Below are 18,928 nucleotides of genomic sequence, written 5' to 3'. Positions count from 1 at the left end.
TACAGAGTCCGCTTTGAAAATTTATCATTCGTAAGCGAGATTAGAAAATATCAGATCGCAATGCCTACCATGGAGAGTCCTGACTGGACGGTTACGGACATTTTGTACGGATTTGTGCTCTTTTTTCTGATTTTCCTAGCTTAGTACATGGCTAAACATAAGTAGTTTTTTATTTATTTGAGTTGAAATTGTTCTGGTCGACGTGATAATACTCCACGACAACTAAACTCTGGTCGTGATTATTTTGGCATTTTATAATTAAACATAGAAATATATTTCGTTTCATAATCATTTTCGCATTTTTCTGAATTTTTGGGCTATGAACGCATGGAACTTTGCCAGTTTTTATACTCAGTAGGTATCGTAGCTTATTCATTTGACAATGTTGTGTTCCTGCATGTTTGGAAGGAATACAGCGGTCGTGCATAATGCTCTGGTGTAAACGCGTCCTCGGCCCGGGTGAGTTTTGCTCATCTAAAAGGTTTCGGAGTGTAGAGACTTCGCGAGGTGTAACAAGATATTTATTCATATCCCACGGTGACCGTTTGACTAGGGCCGTCTCCAACCCGTTGCTTTTGAATAGGTAAGTCGCAAATCGGAGTAGGTTTCGTTCGGTCGATAAATATCATGGTTAATCTAATGATTGCGCGATGTATAACCTTCAACTAACCGCGTTTGCGTTCGTTTTCAGGTATTCAGGATTGGTGATAGATGATTATTTCAATATACTTAGATGATTCGAGTGGTGGATGATTTTTACCCGCGTCGGTCGCATAGGATCGCGGTTTTTTACGTGAAAAATACTCGTTCGTCTTCGTAATGAGTAGCTTCGTGCGCAACATCGTTCGATTCCATCACGGGAACATATTAACAACAAACTTCCTTTCCACCGCAGTCGTGGAAATGCAGAGATGAACTCGATCTCGGTCTAGCTTTTTAGCCGGTGATTACTCGCGCGTTGTTTTTATAAACGTGTCGCGAATCGAAGTAGGTTTCCTTTAGTCGAAAAATATCGCAGGTAATCTGAAGACTTAGCAATGGATACTTTTCAATGAACCGCGTCTGCCGAAGCGCGATTGCTTTTTCGGAGGCATTCGGGATTGATAACAGCAAATTATTTAAACACTTGGATGTTCCGGGTTACGGATGGTTTTCACTCGCGCCACTTGCGAAAAATCGCGGTGTTTGTAAAGCAAGATACTCAACGTTCGTCTTTATGATAAGTAAACTTCGCGCGTAACACTGTTTGATTCTGTCACTTACCACGGTGACACAATCCTTCCTTTCCATTGCAGTCGTGGAAATGCAGAGGTAAACTCGGTCTCCAACAACAACGACTGTTACACTTGCTTCTTTACAACATTCTTCCTTACCCTAACGATCGTAAGGACATGGCGGGCGCCGTTATCGATCTATACAACGCGGTTGTTACTGAATTGTTGTACACTGAAGATAGCAACTAATCCCAAGTAGCCGTATACGTGGTTTCTTGTGCGACTTGGCTAGCTCAGATCGATCACAGAGGAGCAACTACGAAATGTGCGGTCAGCTCACGGTTACAGAATCCTCTTTGAAAATCGGGTGGTCTTGGCACACTGTTCCCAAAGCTGCAAAAACGTGATCGAAATTATTTTGGTTTTAAAGTCGTAGTGTCTTCAGCAAAGTAGATCCATTATTGTTCAAAGTTGTTTTTTTATGAAATGAGATACAACTTTACCCAGCAAAGTGCATTTTTATATGTGAAAAATGAAAATAGTTACTCTCTCTTTAGGAGTATTTTCACGAAATTCTAACATTTAAAAAATTAAAAATAATAAATAAAACAACTTTACTCAAGACACTCTGGCACCAAAATCAATTTTTTAAAGTAAAAAGTAATTAGTATGAATTAGTGCATTATTTAAGTAAAAATCGTCAATAACCAATGAAATATGTGATGTAAAAATATACTTCCTTTAAAAAAAAAAAGTTTTTTTTAGCAAACAATATTGTAAAATATTAAAAAATTGTAGAAAATCACTATAAAAAGTTAGGTTCAAAACAATGGATTTTCAGGGGTGATCCATAGAAAACTCCACAAAAGTCCATTTAAATAGGTAGATAGAAGTATGATTTCTTCAATAAAGTTGTCTCTTTTAAAATGTGCTGCAATTTCGCCGAACAAAAAGAATTATATTTATAAAAAGTGAGTTTTTCTGTAATTCATAATAATGTATTTGTAATATTTATGATAATATTGTATTTTTTCGAATTTGTTGTCTCACGGCGTTTGTTCGGTGTCCTTACAGAGGCAAATCTACTGTCTACATACAACTTTCCTGAAGACGTTATACCAATCAAACCAAACGTTCTGGCTTTAACGGGGGACCCTACTCTGAAAGGTCCAAAAATAATAAATTTTCGTAATATTTTTGGATGTTTGAAGTAAAGTGTAGTGTCTGGGTATTTTGGCTATTAATTAAGGTATATTTGAAGATGTATTTTGCATGTCGTGGATGCAAATATAGTGAGTATTACGCTGTTGGCAGCTGGTAACGTGGATACTTTCTCTAAATCAGTACCCAACTGGTGGGTGGTACGTTTTAAACAGCTTTTAAAATATGTTTCATTAGCTTTTTACTGCATACTGGAATTGATTTCAAATTTTACATTTAAACGATTAATGCAACTTATTTTGTTTGAAGCTAATACTATTCATTTTTTTCTTCTATTTGCAGGTACTAAATTAAGCGCTGTGAACCAAATGCTTCTGTACCCATGTAAATCATTCTTGTATCCTCCATGTTTTCATGATTATATTCACCATATAAATTTGTCGCATTCAATATAGTAACTATTAATAAGTTACGAATCTATTTGTCCTTTGATTAAAATGGACCGGACAACCCTTCTAGAACTGCTCGTTTAACCCTTAGCATTGCTCAACTATGGCGCAAGGTTTTCTCGGCTATCTCTCAATGAATCATTCATAAACATTCGCAAGTATTTTATTTTTTTCGCCATCGCACATTCTATTTATCGAGACCGTATGAATGGAGTCTCTCTTGCATTCTTCCTTCTCTGTACTAACAATAGGAAGAGCAAAGTAAACTGATTTATTCATACGCTCTGTCTGAAATGCTGAGTTCTGTCCAAAAGAAGACTATACGTATTTTTCTATACCGTATTCATCATTCTCCCTTGAGAGGAGTAAGAAAAGAACTTCGCCCGAACATCTTCAAATTTAAGTTTACTTTCTCGTCCGAGGCCATTTCAGTCAACCGTAAAGATGAAATTATATTCCAATCGTTTTATGAACACGAACAGCACCTAGCATCGCGCCACTGCCGATGGAAAACATATTACATTCCCGTATCTCCGGAGCGATTCTGCTCGCCTGAATGGTAAAGCTGAAAGTATTGCAAACAACCCAAGTAGATTTAAGTGAACTGAAGTGAAGAACCCGTGGCAGGGAACAGAACCCAGCGCTTGTGATGAATGATGCCCAATCGGTAGGCTGTCACACAGCAGAAGAGGCAGCATCCAGTCGGTGTGTACGCTCACACATACATACACACGAGCGCGCTCCGCCTGTGCCGCATAAATACAGTGGTGAATGGAAGATCCTTTTCCGCTCCGAAACTCCTGGCAATAGTCGCTTCGGTCGGCCTGTGCTTAGGATATTGAAAGTAAATTGAAAGAGATTTTCGCAGTCTCCTTCGCTGTCGTTTAGGGGATGCTCTGGCTAGCAGAAAAGTCTATCGCACTTTAAAGGCCACATATGAAGGTAAGCAGTAGAGTACCTCTAACAACTCTTCTACGTTTTCACGTGGCGCCAGGAAGAAAATGACTATACATGTGTTTTGAAGAGAAAACAGAGTGACTTTCTTTTTCTCCCGACAACGAACGTTCAATTTACATCATCATCATCATCATCATCATCCTACCGGTGACATGTTGGCTGCGCGACGAGCCGTAGGTCCCTGTGAAGCGTGAAATTAAAGAATAACTGTGCAAAAGTTGCCTGCGTGGAATTGTTTTCTGTGGATCTATTTATGCAGAGTAGAGGAAAGCCTTTCTTGCGCGAGTATCGCCGGGGTGTTGCTGGGAACGGAAACGGAAGTCTGTCAAACTGACGGCAAAATTAGAAGGCTCGGTATTTAGATTGATGAATAATGCAAGGAGTGTGGCGTTGTTCTAAGCTGTTGGAAGAGTTTAATTAATTAGGCAGATGGGTTCGAGAGGGGCGTCCTCTCTCTACACGGGCCGATGCACAAATAAGGAAGCGTTGACAGATTTACACTTCCGGTCGAAAGTTTTGGGGCAGTTCTTTGGGACAGAATTTTAAGGGTTGTGGGAAAACAATAGCATGCATTACCTATCCCATTCTCCAAAACAAGAAATGTCTTTTGCTTTGCAAAGAGTTCTTGGAAAACTTTCTGCCGGATCTCATTATAATGACATTTTTCCGGTCCCTTCGTATTCAAAGAAGTCCGATTTCCTACTGTAACATTCTCTTCTTTACGATGGGAAATAAACATAGACCTGCTATTTGGGCCTCCTGGATCAGATCTATTGTTAATGATTTAAACAATGAAATAAAGGCGACGATTAGGAATTCGGCAGCTCGAAAAACTTAAATGTCATCAATCAATGTCTGATTTCTAATATTTGCGACGGGAAAAACTGTATTCAAGAATGGAACGAAATCGTTTATCCTTTATTCAAAAATTTCCAAATTCTGTTACATCACTTGCCAACTCTAGTATGTTGTTGCTTCCAGAAAGCGGAACTTAGAATAAGGTTTCGATAAAACTAGCACAACACGTCACATTTCGTGCGTTATCCACCTAATGCAGGTCAGACGCTGTTATATGTCACCCCCTAAACGTTGCATGTTACTACACAATGTCGCACGCCCGCCTGGAGGGCTAATAGCGTTCTCGATCAACTAGATTAGTTGAGAGAATTCGTTATCGATATTGTTTTTGGCACATTTTGCATGTTGTAGGATAAGCAAAAACGACACACCGTGCCTCAGTGATGAGAATTTCTAGCTCGAAAAGATCCTCGACCTGATCGGGAATCGTGAACCCGACATCACAACCGTGTGGGAGAGCTAGCTGATCGACATCGCTAACCACAGAACCACGAGGACCACACATATGCATATTACTAATGATCCCTAATTTTTTTATTTAGGTTCTGATGTCAGTTGGGTAGTACGGAGCGTCAAATCCTTCAAAATAGTCGTTTGTTTCCAATTCTACCTGCTTATTTAATCCTAACAATATAGTCAACGTCGATTCGACTCGCTGCCTTTAATAACATAGCCTTCTTGTTTTCTAAATAGTGCGAATTCTGGTATTTGTTATTTTTGGATGTGGTAACACCGTAACGACCACTTATTAATAATTTTTAAATAAAAATTTATTGCAATGTTGTCCTTCAAACTTCCAATTTATACCCTCACCTCTTATTCATTTTCACACCAGATACAGATTTATCAACAAACAACTTGAAATTTCTCAGTTTCGGTAAAATCTCTTAGTTTTATTTTGGGTTCATTTTCGAATAATACACGCAAAAGTAATATTTTGCGAAATTAACCTAACGTTTGATTGAGTTTTGCCCTAGAGCCCAAACTGGAAAAATATCAAAGATTTAGCTTTTTAACAGTTCCCGTGAATTTTGATGCTCCAAGCCAATTCAGAAGTGTTTCAGAAGGCCGCTGTGTTCGTCGTTTTTACGTTTACTTACGGGAAATTTCATAAAAGCCCCTTTACGCACTTCCGACTTGACAGAAATAGTTGAAATGCTAGAATCTTTCATTTTGAGTTCTATGGCAATGTTTTTTGTACTGGTGAATTGCTAAGAGATTCAAAAAAAAACTGTCTAACATTGCCTTATGCTTTTTGCATAATTGTTGTGCGAAATCATATCAAAACATGAATGAAATAAAAGTATGCAACAATTGTTGAAGCTCAACTTTCACGTGTAGGAACGCATGAGACAAATCGCGCGAAATGACCGATGGTCGAATATCGACCATTTTTGATTTGAATGAAACTTTGCATACGTATTTGGCTTAGCAAACTGAGCATTTTTCACAGGTGGAGAGATTTTTTACACCCATGAGTTACATTCTAGAAGGGCGTATGCCTTTTGGCAGGTTTTATTCGAAGCATTGTAACCCAGAAACTGTTGGTTGTATAGAAGAACTGTCTGAGAATGATTTGTAGGGAATTGAATATGCACCATAAAAAAAATATACACTGTACAAAAAAAATTTTTTTGACCAAAAAAAATTAAAAATAAACATTAAATTTCAATTAATAAATAAGAGTTGCACCATAAAAAAAATATACACTGTACAAAAAAAATTTTTTGACCAAAAAAAATTAAAAATAAACAATAAATTTCAATTAAAAAATAAGAGTTGAATTTTTTTTTATTTTTTTTAAAGAAACTTGACGTTAATACGCAACTTTTTAAAAAAAGTTCAGGATGGTGAAATGAAAAATATTTTTTTTATGGTAGATTAATTTTTTTATAAAAATTCTAATTCAAACCTTTTTCAAAATATTTGTATTCTGATGATTTTAAAAGATGCAGAAAGTCATTTTGAATCAAAAAGCTCTTGGTAGTAAACATTCTAAAGGCATCGGTTTTCGAGTTATTTCAAATTTAAGCTCGAAAAATTATTAATATTTCGGAAAATACACGTTTTTCTTAATTTGTCCATGGTTCTCCAACAAAAACTATACGTTCATTGGAATGCTTAATCAAAAATATACAATTCATTCTTTGACAACAAAACGATTGGGCGAACGGTTCTCAAGAAACGAGTTAGATGTTCTAAGTATTATAAATATATATAAGAATCAAATATTTATTTTCGAGTTTTATTATCTTAGGAACATATTTTTTTATGACATAGATACTTTACAGAACTAGTTTCACCTTATATTTTATATACATAATAGCCCTTTTACCTTCGAACTCAGTAGACAGCCGCGTGCCGTGCTGCCAGAAACAGCAGAGAGGCGAAAGTTTATCATTTGCGGAATATGTCCAGTACGTGTCGCACAAAATAATCGGAACCACAGTTTTTTAGAATTTTGTATGGAGTGATACGTCTGTGGTAAAATGACTGACTTAATTGTTAATTTTTTGAAATTATATGACACTGCACTACCCTCAAATGCACTGGTTGCTGACTATGTTAATATGACTGACATTAGTGAAGTTAGAGGAAAATTTTTTTTGTAGATTTGCGCTAAAAAAAATTAAAATCCATTTTTTTCAAAAAATCGCCGATGAAATATTTTTTAACTTCCCGATCCTTGATTCTTATCCAGTTGGCAACATTTTTGCGAAAAAAAATCAGAGGTATATGAAATTTCGATAATAATCGAAATTTTGACACCGTGAACCCCCACTGTCGGGGTAGCACAGAGATCAACATCATATCCGATTTTAAATTGAAGAACAAATTGTCCTTTTAAGGACATTACAGATAAATTGATTGAAGATTTAATACTTTCTTGCGCTGGAATTTGAAGTAAATTGTTATCTTAATTTGCATGCACATTCCGACTGTTCAAACTTGTTTACACCGCATAGTGTTTGTTCTATTTCTGTTTAGTGATGTTTTCGTGATGGTTGATTGAAGTAAGTTGAGTAGTTATATGTCAAACTTGCGGTCGCGGCTTGCACACAAACCTTCTGTTTTTTTATAATAATTTTGACTGCTGTTAAACGGGAGGCTTTTTCAGCACAGTTAACGTTGAACGTGTGTGAAATAGCAGCTCAGTAAAAGTTTACTTTATAAGTTAGGTTTTTCGCAAAAACTAGTAGGTTTCGTGTGAGCAGGTACCACAGGCTATAAAGGCGCTCGAAAATGCACCAGCAGCAATGGATTTAGTAAGAGAAGTATAAGTTACTTTTCAAATTTGTGGTATGTTGTCATTCGAGCACATACCCAATGAAAATTTATTCGATGCACCAACATTGCACTGCAGTGTACAAGTTAATACACTACGGTCGCTTTTTACGCGGGTTTTTTATGCGGCTTTTTTCACGCAGATTCTGGAGTTTACGCGGATTCCGGAATTTACGCGGTTTTTTTACGCGGATTCCGGAATTTACGCGGAATTATACGCGGTATTTTTTTTATACGCGGATTTCGGTTATTCTTCACTCGGGTTGCAGAATTTACGCGGTATTTTTTTCGCGGATTCCGGAATTTACGTGTTTTTTTACGCGGATTCCGGAATTTACGCGTTTTTTACGCGGATTCCGGAATTTACGCGGTTTTTATGCTGATTCCGGAATTTAGGCGGTAGTTTTTTTATACGCGGATTTCGATTATTCTTCACTCGGATTGCAGAATTTACGCGGTATTTTTTTTCTCGCGGATTCCGGAATTTACGCGTTTTTTACGCGGATTCCGGAATTTACGTGGTTTTTTTACGCGGATTCCGGAATTTACGCGTTTTTTACGCGGATTCCGGAATTTACACGGTTTTTTACGTGGATTTCGGAATTTACGCGTTTTTTTTACGCGGATTCCGGAATTTACGCGGTTTTTATGCTGATTCCGGAATTTAGGCGGTATTTTTTTCATACGCGGATTTCGGTTATTCTTCACTCGGATTGCAGAATTTACGCAGTATTTTTTTACGCGGATTCCGGAATTTACGCGGTTTTTTTACGCGGATGCCGGAATTTACCCGGCACGTATCCCCCGCGTAAAAAGGTGACTTTAGTGTGTATGTTGCATGTGCGGGTTATAATAGCGGTTTTTTTTCTACTCTTATTTATTGATAAAGGCTAAAAATCACAGGAGGGTTGTGTGCAAAGCCACGACCGCAAGGTTGAAGTAGAACACTTTCACAAGAAAGATAACCCGGTTGCTTGCGTGTCAGTCATTTTTTATAGTAGATAAACGTTGACTAATCAGATCAATTGAATTTTGCGCTTCAACAAGGATTGACCATTTTCAAAAATATAGTAAGTTCCTTATCATGATTGGGACTTGACAATTTTTGAATTTTGGTTATGCGAAAAAAGAATTTTTATGAATATAATGGAAGTTTTTCGGATGTCGTGCTCATGAATGAAGGAAAAGATAATTCAGTATGTTCTGAGACACAAAAATAAAGTAAAATTTATAACCTTTACAAATTTAAAAATGTAAATTGATTCAAGAGAAAATATTAACTCTTCAATCATCAGGTTTTTATTTCATCATGAAATGGACAATTTGTTGTTCAATTTAATATCGGATAAGATACCGATCACATCTTGGCGTTATCACTGACAGTGCGAATAAAGAATTTCTTGTGATAAAATAAACAGTGAAAAGCTGATTTAACACTCTAAACAAGACGACTCATGTATTGTCAAAATGAGTCAACTTTTCATTGAATGCATTTACTAGTGCCCGCTATCGCACATAGACTGCATTTCACTAAAGTGCCTCACTGCATCAGCTGCTATCGATGCTGATACCCGCTGCAACTGCTACGCTATCCGTAGCCATGCCACAGTTGTAGCCGCTATACGCTGCCATTGGAATCCGCTGTCCCTGTATCAGCTGGCTCAGCTGCTATCGATGCTGAGATCCGCTGCAACTAGTGCGCTGTTCACCGCTATGCCACAGCTGTGGCCGCTATCCGCCATCGCTGGTATCCACTGCACTGCTACTGCTGCTGCTAAGGGAGGACTGCTGTTGTCGCTGTCTAGAACTATTATGAACGGCTTCGGCTGAAACAAGCGCTTATATAGGCCAAATAGCATATTTTAAACTGCAAGGTATGTGATTCTGTCGACCGTGCTTGGGAAGCAGTCATATAGCGACTAATTAGAGGTCGAATTTTTCGTTTTGACAAGGCTTGACTATTTTCAATAGCACAATAGTTTGAAAAATAAAATTACAATTATCTTCATTTAAGAAGAATCTTAAAATATTTTCCAATCTATTGCTGTAAGAACGAAGAAAATCCATCGAATACTAACCGATTTATTAGCATTTGAAATTGGACAAATTTTTCACTTTTTTCGGTTTTAGATTTTCATTCTACATCCCTATGTAGCCGAACTTTCTGAGAGAAGTATTCTACTTCAAAAATGAAATTTGCAATAATCATGATATCGAGTTAAGTGGATTTTTACGCCTAGTATTTGGGGTTTCTCTTTATTTTTGTATTTTTTGTGTTGTTTTTTTTTTACCTTTCAGGCTTGCAACAACAATTCAACCGAGATAATTTGTGCCACAAATTAGCCAGAGTCTGTCGTTTCATATTGCTAGCTTTACTATAAAGACTAAAGTTTATCATCCGTGCACCATATATATTAGATTCCATATATGATTTTTAGCTTGATTTCAAGCTTAGCTAACAAGCTTGACTGCTGTTGATATGCATATCCAATAAATTTCAATCAATAATTCAACGTGAGTTTGGGAAAATTTGGTTCAGGTTCAAATTCCAGATCGCAATATTTCTGCTTGGGTTCAAGGGTGAGTTTTTTTGTGACGTAGGACCACGTCTTTGTTTTCTATACTATAAATAAAATGAAAATAAAATTTGTAACGGCCTAAATTACACTTTGTGAAATTAAAAATGAAACTGGCAAATGTTGCGTCAGAATTCAAACGATTATAGCGAGCGAACGACTTAATGCATCTTAGTCATTTGTATGTCGGTGGATAGATAAAATGTGTAACAATTTTTTGATATAATGTTCAACATTGTTGCTTTACTGCTTAATGATGGAAAAAGTTGAAAAGTTCCAAGGTCAAGCTTTCCCATATATTTCCCTCGTTATTGGCTTGCTTCCCGAGCACAGATAACAATAACATGGACGAAATAAATTCCACTGCCTACAACTCAACAAAGTGTTTTGGTTTGTTTCTCTTTCACCAAGCTGTGTGGCCACGCCTTAATGGCAAAAATCTACGCTGAACTCGATACAAAAGACTGCGTGTAGAAAATTCAGCTTCAGTCTAGTTTGTCACACAACAGCGAGTGGAGTATAGCTGTTAGAGGTACGCGGCATTGAGAAACGAGAGCTGCATATGTGTCAACTTCCAGGCACCGCGGAGCATGTTATCTTTATTTTGCATACGGCAGCAACAGTTACCATCGTACGCTGCAGGATATTTTGCTGGCACAGCTACTGGGAGGCACAGCGGAGAGCAAATTTTATGCACGGCCAACAAAATATTCAATACTACCGGTGGTGGTGCGATCATCAGCGCTCTATAGCACACATTTCAAGCTGAAAATTATGGAATCGGTTCTTTTCAGAGCTATAGATGCTTGAAAATGAGAGTCATGAGAATTTTCGCAACTACTAATAGTGTAAAATTTTCATGTATTCATGCATCGTTAGTTTTACAATAACGACCATCAAATAAAAACGGTAGTGTTGCCTATGAACTATGATAGTCCTACGTCACCATTTCATACAACCTCTAGGGCTGTATACCTTGAAGTATTTTAATTTTTCCTAAGTGCCTTGGCAAATTTGTTGAATAGAGGATTGTTGGGTTTATAACGAGTTTCGATGTATTTTGGCCTGTTGTTTCACCAAATTTAAGTTTTTTTTTTCATTATTTGCTGTACGCTTATAATCATTTTATTATTGACTAATTTCTATCCTATCCCAGTTTTATAGGTTTTTGTTTTTTTTTCAGTTTTTTAAATTTTGCATTCCAGAGTTCTATTACAATGCACAAACGATTTGTTTTAGTATATCTTTCAATGTTTCGTTACGTAACTGAAGAACTCAAGGATAATCCAATTATTTACAGTGCCTTTTCAGTTTTGTTTTAAATTTCTACGTTATTATTCAAACTACCAAAAATCTGTAAACAGTATAGATAAAAGTACAGAAACGAATAGTCGGTATAGACCCATCCTAGAATATTTTTTTTTATCGCCCAGATTTAGCGCCCGTATCAATGCTGAAAAAACCCGTTGTCATTCTAAGCTTCAAGATGACTAAGAAGAAATTCCAATTTCATGCTAAATTAAATAAAACTAGGATAAATTTCATAAAATATTGATGCTTGTCACCTTTTGAGGAGTTTTCTGAATATTTGAAAGCTTTGTTATATGCTGGCTTAAGAAACAACAACTGAATGATTGAAAAGTTTTCAATTGCATGAGAACTAATTAAATTGTAAAAACATCAATCACCAAAACAATATTCTTCTCAGAAATATTTAACCTAACGGAAGGCTTGCTAGAAAACCGTAAATGTATTGTGCAATCATTAAGCCAAGCCAAATTTTTTAAAGTTTTGTCTCGTTACGCTCACTCCTAATATGTACACTTTTATGTCGGGGTTTACATACACTTTTATGTTTATTCTCAGCATTCCCAAAAGGGTTTGTTTAAAAGAATTTACCATTTTAGTTATTCTTAATGCTGTAGTAATATTGATTTTTTTTTTGTGATGATGGAGCAGATAGATCTTAACACATTCCTTCTAAAACATAGTTATTCGAATTACCGTTCGAAACAAAATTCAAGCCGTATCGTCGAGTGAAAAACCAAACAGTAATCTCCGGCACGGATTATCCTACAGGCAGCAATCTGTTTCGTAAAGTTGGCTTAGTCCATTCTCGCTCCATTTTTTTCCGCTGATTCCACCTTCAGCTTTTATGTACGCTAGACTGCTCGTTATTGGATACCTACACATCTTGCCAGCGCGCCAGGCCATGGGAATCCGTGCAGTTCTGTTTGCCGCCCCCTTCGACGGAACAAAACAGCTGCGTTTCACTCTTGAAAGCGAGGATCATTCCCTGCAATGAGGAGGACATTCTTCAAATTTTGATAAAATGAGGCGGAGAAACATAATTAATGAATCCGCTTGAATGCATACCCGTTAGCAGCCTGAGATTTTTATCGCAGACCTAAGCTGAAAGAAAGAAAGCAGAGCGTACGGCAGACCCATCATCAGCCGTCCGTGAATTGATCCTTCTTGAAAAGCCGCCGAAGACAGCACAAAAGAAGCGGAGTTTACGAATTGCCAGGCTTGCAGCAAATCCTTCTATCGAAAAACATTCACATAAAGCGTAAAAGTGCTGAAAAATGAATTCTTCTGATGATATTTGTCTTGCGGGGGAGTGAGCGAAAGTTTCAATCCCTTTCGCTTTGTTTAGCACCGGAAGTTAATTTGGTAAATTGAATACGTGCCACCTTAGATAGGGTTTCTGGTGGCCAACACCCAGGCAACGGATCCATCGCCGAACCGGGGGGCGGAAACCACGCAAAGAAAAATAAGGTGCTAAACCTTTCGAAGTCTCCGGAAACCGCAGTCCGCAGCACCGCGCGCCACCCGGTGTGGAAACAGCTCTGGTCGAGCAGGCTGCAAGTATCCTTCCAGGCACACCGGAAGATGGTTGGGTTTGATTGTTAGGAACGTTAATTAAGAAATTTGCTTCTTTCGCCTATGGGCAGCTCGCATCCTCGTTCACTGTCGGTGGGTAGTGTGCTTTTCTTTGGTGTTTGGGCTTGTGGTTTTTGTTCTGCTTTATTTTTCTTTTCGGAAGGATTAAATGGTGAAACGGGCAAAAATAAGAAACATGTGACATTCTTGCCCCTTAGTCAGGTGTTTCGGGCCGTCACAAACCATTTGAATCCATTTGAGAGCCGCAATCTGTCGTAATTAGAAATGGAATTTGCCGTTTGAGATGCATTCTTTTTCAATTGGCACAATTTGTTTCACCTTGGAATGTTACTGTTGGAAAGGATTACCTGGGAAAATTGGGTATCACGATTGCTACGGTAATTATTTTAGTGATAATTATTTTATTGTTTGTAAAATTCTTGAACATTTTATACTGGTCGAGAAGCATTTTGAATAAATCTAAACCTTTTCATTATATATTCGAAAAATACCTTGAACATCATTTTTTTTCTAGTTCTCTGACAATTTCTGACATTAGTGAGATTTTGACATGGTTGTCATATCCAACATTGTTGAGATAAGTGAAATTTTAATTTTCACTTCCATTTATTTAATTGTTTTCGGAATACTTAAACACTATACGAAGCAAGTTTTATAGAAATTAACTTGTAATTTTACAAATTGGCCAAGCATGACTGAAACTTGGTATTGTTTGTCACTCGAATTGTGGTATTTTATTGGTGCTTTGAAAATTAGAATTAAGTAAATGAATAAACTTTTGACCGCTGTCCCATCTCTCCTGATTAAATCAGTCAAAATCTATTGTGACTGGTAAATGGGCTAAGTTTTATTTGCTCTTCTCGGAGTCTTGAATACGAAATGACCACGATATAGAAAAATCAGCGGAAGAAGGTCCTATCAAAACAAGCAACCCTTCGACAATAAAAATCTAATTCACTCACGTCCGTCGACGGAGCCGGAGCTTATATTTATGAGTGGGGACTAGGGAGACCAAGGCAGAAAAAAAACTCGGCGATGTTCCGTTTGCGGCGGAAATCCTCGGTAATCCGGACCATAATCATCAGCACGGCGAGATTAGTCCCAAACATTTAAAATGGTCCGTGCCCCATTTGTCTTCGTTCCACGACTTCGCTCAGTCTCGGAACAAACAAAAAAAGCCGTATGAAAAGCCATAAAAATAATAACAACACACCCGCAGCACTGCACACAGTAGAAAGAGGTCCTCTCTTGAACGCTTTTATTACCGCAACCCATCGGAATGAATGAATCCTTTTATTTGAAATTTCTCGGAACACGAAACGAGAGTACAGGCATAAAAATGTGTCCCCACAGTGGAACGAATGCCGTCAGTCAGTTCCACCTCGGTGTGGCGCGGCGAAGAACAGCCATATGTAAACAAAGCACTACTCTGGTCTGGTGTGTAACTGTGAAGTACCCGCATTGCCGTCGTGACGAATAGGACCACTAGAAGAAGAGTCAGCCGGCAGCAGCCGTGCGTGCATCCGCTAGTAGTGAACTTGAGGAAGATGCCAAGGATATCTTCCACTATAGAGAGGTATTACGATCAAGATACCCACTTACTAACTGCATAGGTAGTCAGATTAATTCCATGTCGGCCTTCAATGAGAACTTTATTTTTAGAACGACGGCAATATGTACTCTTCTCTATCCTCTCGATCTGATACGGGAGTGTGAGTTAAGCGCTTTAAAAATAAACTTTTTTTCTCCGCTTGGCCAATTTACACACAGCAAACAGAGCGATTTGACCACAGCCAATGCAAGCGTGTGTAAGTGCGTAGTGGATTCCCTCAATATGCTTCTGGTTCTACATGGGAGAATTCCACACATTCGGCTTCTACGTGGACAGTTGATGGTAGGAAAAGATGAAAATCGTTCGGAAGAATGTATGCGGTTTAATTGGATTTTCGTCGCGTCAGTGTAAATATGGAAGGCAAACTAGGCAGAAGAAAAAAAAACCTCATACACTTCTTGTTCGAGTGCCGTGCTAATATTAGATACTTGCCAGGAGAGCTTCTAAGCAGTCAGGATGGCCGAGTGGTCTAAGGCGCTACGTTCAGGTCGTAGTCTTCTCTGAAGGCGTGGGTTCGAATCCCACTTCTGACAAAACTTACTTTTTACTAAACAACACTAAAAAGGACTTATGTTGGATTGTTATTTATTCAGAGGAGAGTCAATAAAAATCTAGTGAAGTGTTGGGTTTTTATTTGCTCCTCCTCATCCTTTGAATCTGTTTCCCCAGTTCGTTCAGTACTAAAGTTTAATCAAATCACAGTGAGGCAAGATTCGGATAGAAAAGAGGAAAAAGTCAACAGGCGCTGAAAATGGTTGGGAACCGACTGAGTAAAAAGTATGGTTATTTATATTCATTCTAGTCATTCATTGTGCCGTTTCACAACACAACGAACGCACAGCCGATAAACAGTAAGCTTTATTTGCATGGCTAATCAAAACGGTTGAAGCGAATGTCTGATAACAAACAGCCGCTCAAAGTTCTGCATGAGAGCGGCAAAAGAATTAACGAACTTTGGACGGGAGCCTTCCTTGTCAAATCAGCAGCAGCTGGTGGGGACATTTTGACATATTTTAAAAATTCCTGTTCGAAAGATAATGCACTGATATAATAGTTTTGAATCAAGTGGGGTTCCGTATTGTTTTAACAGCAAACAATTTAATGAATGATGTCACGAGTTTTTGCCATTGAAGATTGTTTAGGACGCATTTCGCACTAGCTCAATTGAAAACTTTGTGAATGTGTAGACCACTATAAATCGATAGATTTCAATAATGACAAGAGATAGAGAAAAGTTTTCAATAGGTGACTGTTGGAGTTATCTTTTATTTTTTAGATATAAATATTGAAAAAATAAATTCCACATTCCACAGAAAAGGCCTTATTTTAAACCGTCCGACACTGTCCCCCTTCGTGGACAATGATAAAAATCCCCGCGCCCTTCTTGTTGTCCACGTGGACATTGTTTTACAAAGAAAAGTTTGTAACGTTTGTGTCTGTGGCTTAATCAATGATTAAGCTTGAAAAAGTAGGAATCTACTTGGCTATAGCGTGTCGATTTTTTCAGTGTTCAATTACAACACTTTGCCAGTTGCCGATGATTCTTGTTCTCTGGTTATTCCGGGCAGAATTCCAACCATTTTAGTACTTTTGCTGTAACCATGTACTACTAACAGCCACCAGCATTACGGGTGAAACCTGGTACGAGATGACAGGTACTATTTTGTCTTTTCTCCTTTCAACGGCTAGCACCTAGCGTCCGTATGTCACTGGTACGGTTTTAGAAAGAAAAATATATAGCAAAATGTTCGAATGGTACCTTTTATATCAAGGTTTCGTCAGTTAGTTGGAAAGAGGGAGGAGTTGAGAAGAATATGGAATGGTAAGGAAAGTAAAAAAGCATCGGAAACAGAAAGAACCTCGAGTGAACAACAACAACAACAACAAATCGTTTACAAAGCTAAATCGGTTGTATCCGTTAGTGTCGGCTGTGCTTGCGAAGAGAGGTTGTGATTGGCTGCTCGGTGTGATTTAGACAATCGATGTTATTTACCAATTTTTCAATAGTGTACCTCAAACAATAGGTTTTTTTTGTTACATAAATTTAACCGTAACAGAATTTCTGATCGATGATGCCAAAACCTCGATTACCTGATTTTTTTTGTTAGATTTGGACCACTGCGACTATTATTTTGGTCTTTTGTGGTATCGATAACCTGATTATAAATGACTAAAATATAAGCGCTCAAAACCTGACCTTTTTTCCCTGGTTTTCCCTGGTTGAATTTCTAGATTTTGAAATTCTGGTACCTAACTTCCAAATAGACGTAGTCCTACGTCAAAAATATCAACAAATAATAACAATAATAATTTCAGATGCAGCTCAAAATAAAAGTTAAGAAATTATCTCGAAGCGGTTCGAACCTATTCTAGGAATTTCTTTTGACGTGGGACTACGCCTATGTTTTCTATACTGGAATGCATTTTATAAAAATGGAAATGAAACTGGCAAATGTTGCGTCAGATTTCAAACGATAATAACTGCATTACCACATGATGGATAACAATAACCAATATGTTGTTTAATAGATAAAATGGATACCAACCATTCCGTGATATTCTCTGTATCAATATTAAAAAAAAAAAAATGACAGAGTTTTCCCGTCTCAATAGGTCACTTTATGTTTGCTCCCATGAACTTAGACTAATTAGATGTCGCGAAGGTAAAATTGAGCAATTTCTAAAACTGCTGTTAGAGCCTTATGAAAACTGATGTCTTGAAAGAAAACATGCAATATAGTAAAAGCAACAGTGTATGTAGACTACTGCAGCAATACTATTCGTTATCAAACGCATTACAAACTTATAACTCCAAATTAATCTGGAACCACTCTGAAGCATTTACGAGAAATATAAGGGACCATCCATTAATGATGTCACGCAATATTTGTAAAAAATAACTCCCCCCTCCCTCTTGTCTCAAACTGTCACAAGTTCCTTGATCCCCACCTCCCCTCAATTACGTCACGTTTTTATACCCCCCTCGCACCCTTCATTGGTTATTATGACTAACAATTGAAAAATTTGTAAAAAAAAGCATTTTTTAATTAGAACGATTTTACTGATAGAACAACTGAAACTAAGAAGGAAATAAGATATCAAAAAACAACTAGAAAAGGCGTTTGATCCTTAATCCAAGAATCAAGCGATGGAGTCGCATATCGACAACATAGGAAGCCGAGGCAGTAACTGCAGCATCATTGCTGATTTCTGAAAGACCATCCATATTTAGTTCCTCTTCTTCGATCAACTCGCAATCCAAATCTTCTCCACATGTTACACGTTTCACGTTTTGTGAAATTTTTGTAGGATTGAGAGAGACCAAAAAATAAATAAAATTGCGCTGTCGTTCAGAAACAAACATGCAGGGTGAAACAGAGCTAACGAACATTATTCTTTATGGACGAAAAAAAAATTGTCATTTATTTAATACTAGCTGAATGTACCTGGCCTTGTTCGTGTAAAATTTCTGCTTTTTCAATAATTTTCTATATTTTTTATCATCCTATCATTTCAAACATTTATTTTTATTTACGTTACAACATTACCACATTTTTCATTCCTCCATCAGGAGCTAATATAAATAAATTTGCAGGTGAGCCAACCCTCGAGCAAGCGACATATAATTGACCGTGTAAAAAACACGGTGATCTTAAATCTACTCCACATTGTTCAATGGATTGTGCCTACGACTCATATATAATAATAGACAATTCAACTCTTACAGGGAATTGAAGCCTTTTCAAGTTGAACGGTAAATCTAAAGGCAAAAGTGGTATCCTTGGTATAAAAACTGTTTCACCTTCGCCCTTTCCTGTTATATTTTTGAGCTTTTTTCGTTTTTGTTTTGATGTTCTCCGATTGGGCTAAAATTTTCAGCGTTTGTTCGTCTATTCAAGGTAGGAAGTTTTG

At 37.5% G+C, this 18,928-nt stretch overlaps 1 protein-coding gene and 1 non-coding gene across 12 annotated transcripts in view; both read left to right on the top strand.

The window, feature by feature from the left end:
* LOC129732265 (protein winged eye) overlaps positions 1 to 18,928 on the top strand; it is a 674,761-nt gene that overhangs the window by 260,629 nt on the left and 395,204 nt on the right. The window lies entirely within an intron of this gene.
* Trnal-cag (transfer RNA leucine (anticodon CAG)) lies at positions 15,467 to 15,549 on the top strand. Its single transcript has one exon. It is a non-coding gene; the product is annotated as a tRNA-Leu (tRNA).

Source organism: Wyeomyia smithii, chromosome 3 (genome assembly GCF_029784165.1).
Source record: "Wyeomyia smithii strain HCP4-BCI-WySm-NY-G18 chromosome 3, ASM2978416v1, whole genome shotgun sequence".
In the NCBI taxonomy this organism is placed as follows: domain Eukaryota; kingdom Metazoa; phylum Arthropoda; class Insecta; order Diptera; family Culicidae; genus Wyeomyia; species Wyeomyia smithii.
Note: the sequence above shows the minus strand (reverse complement) of the source record. Positions and strands in the feature narration are given on the sequence as shown.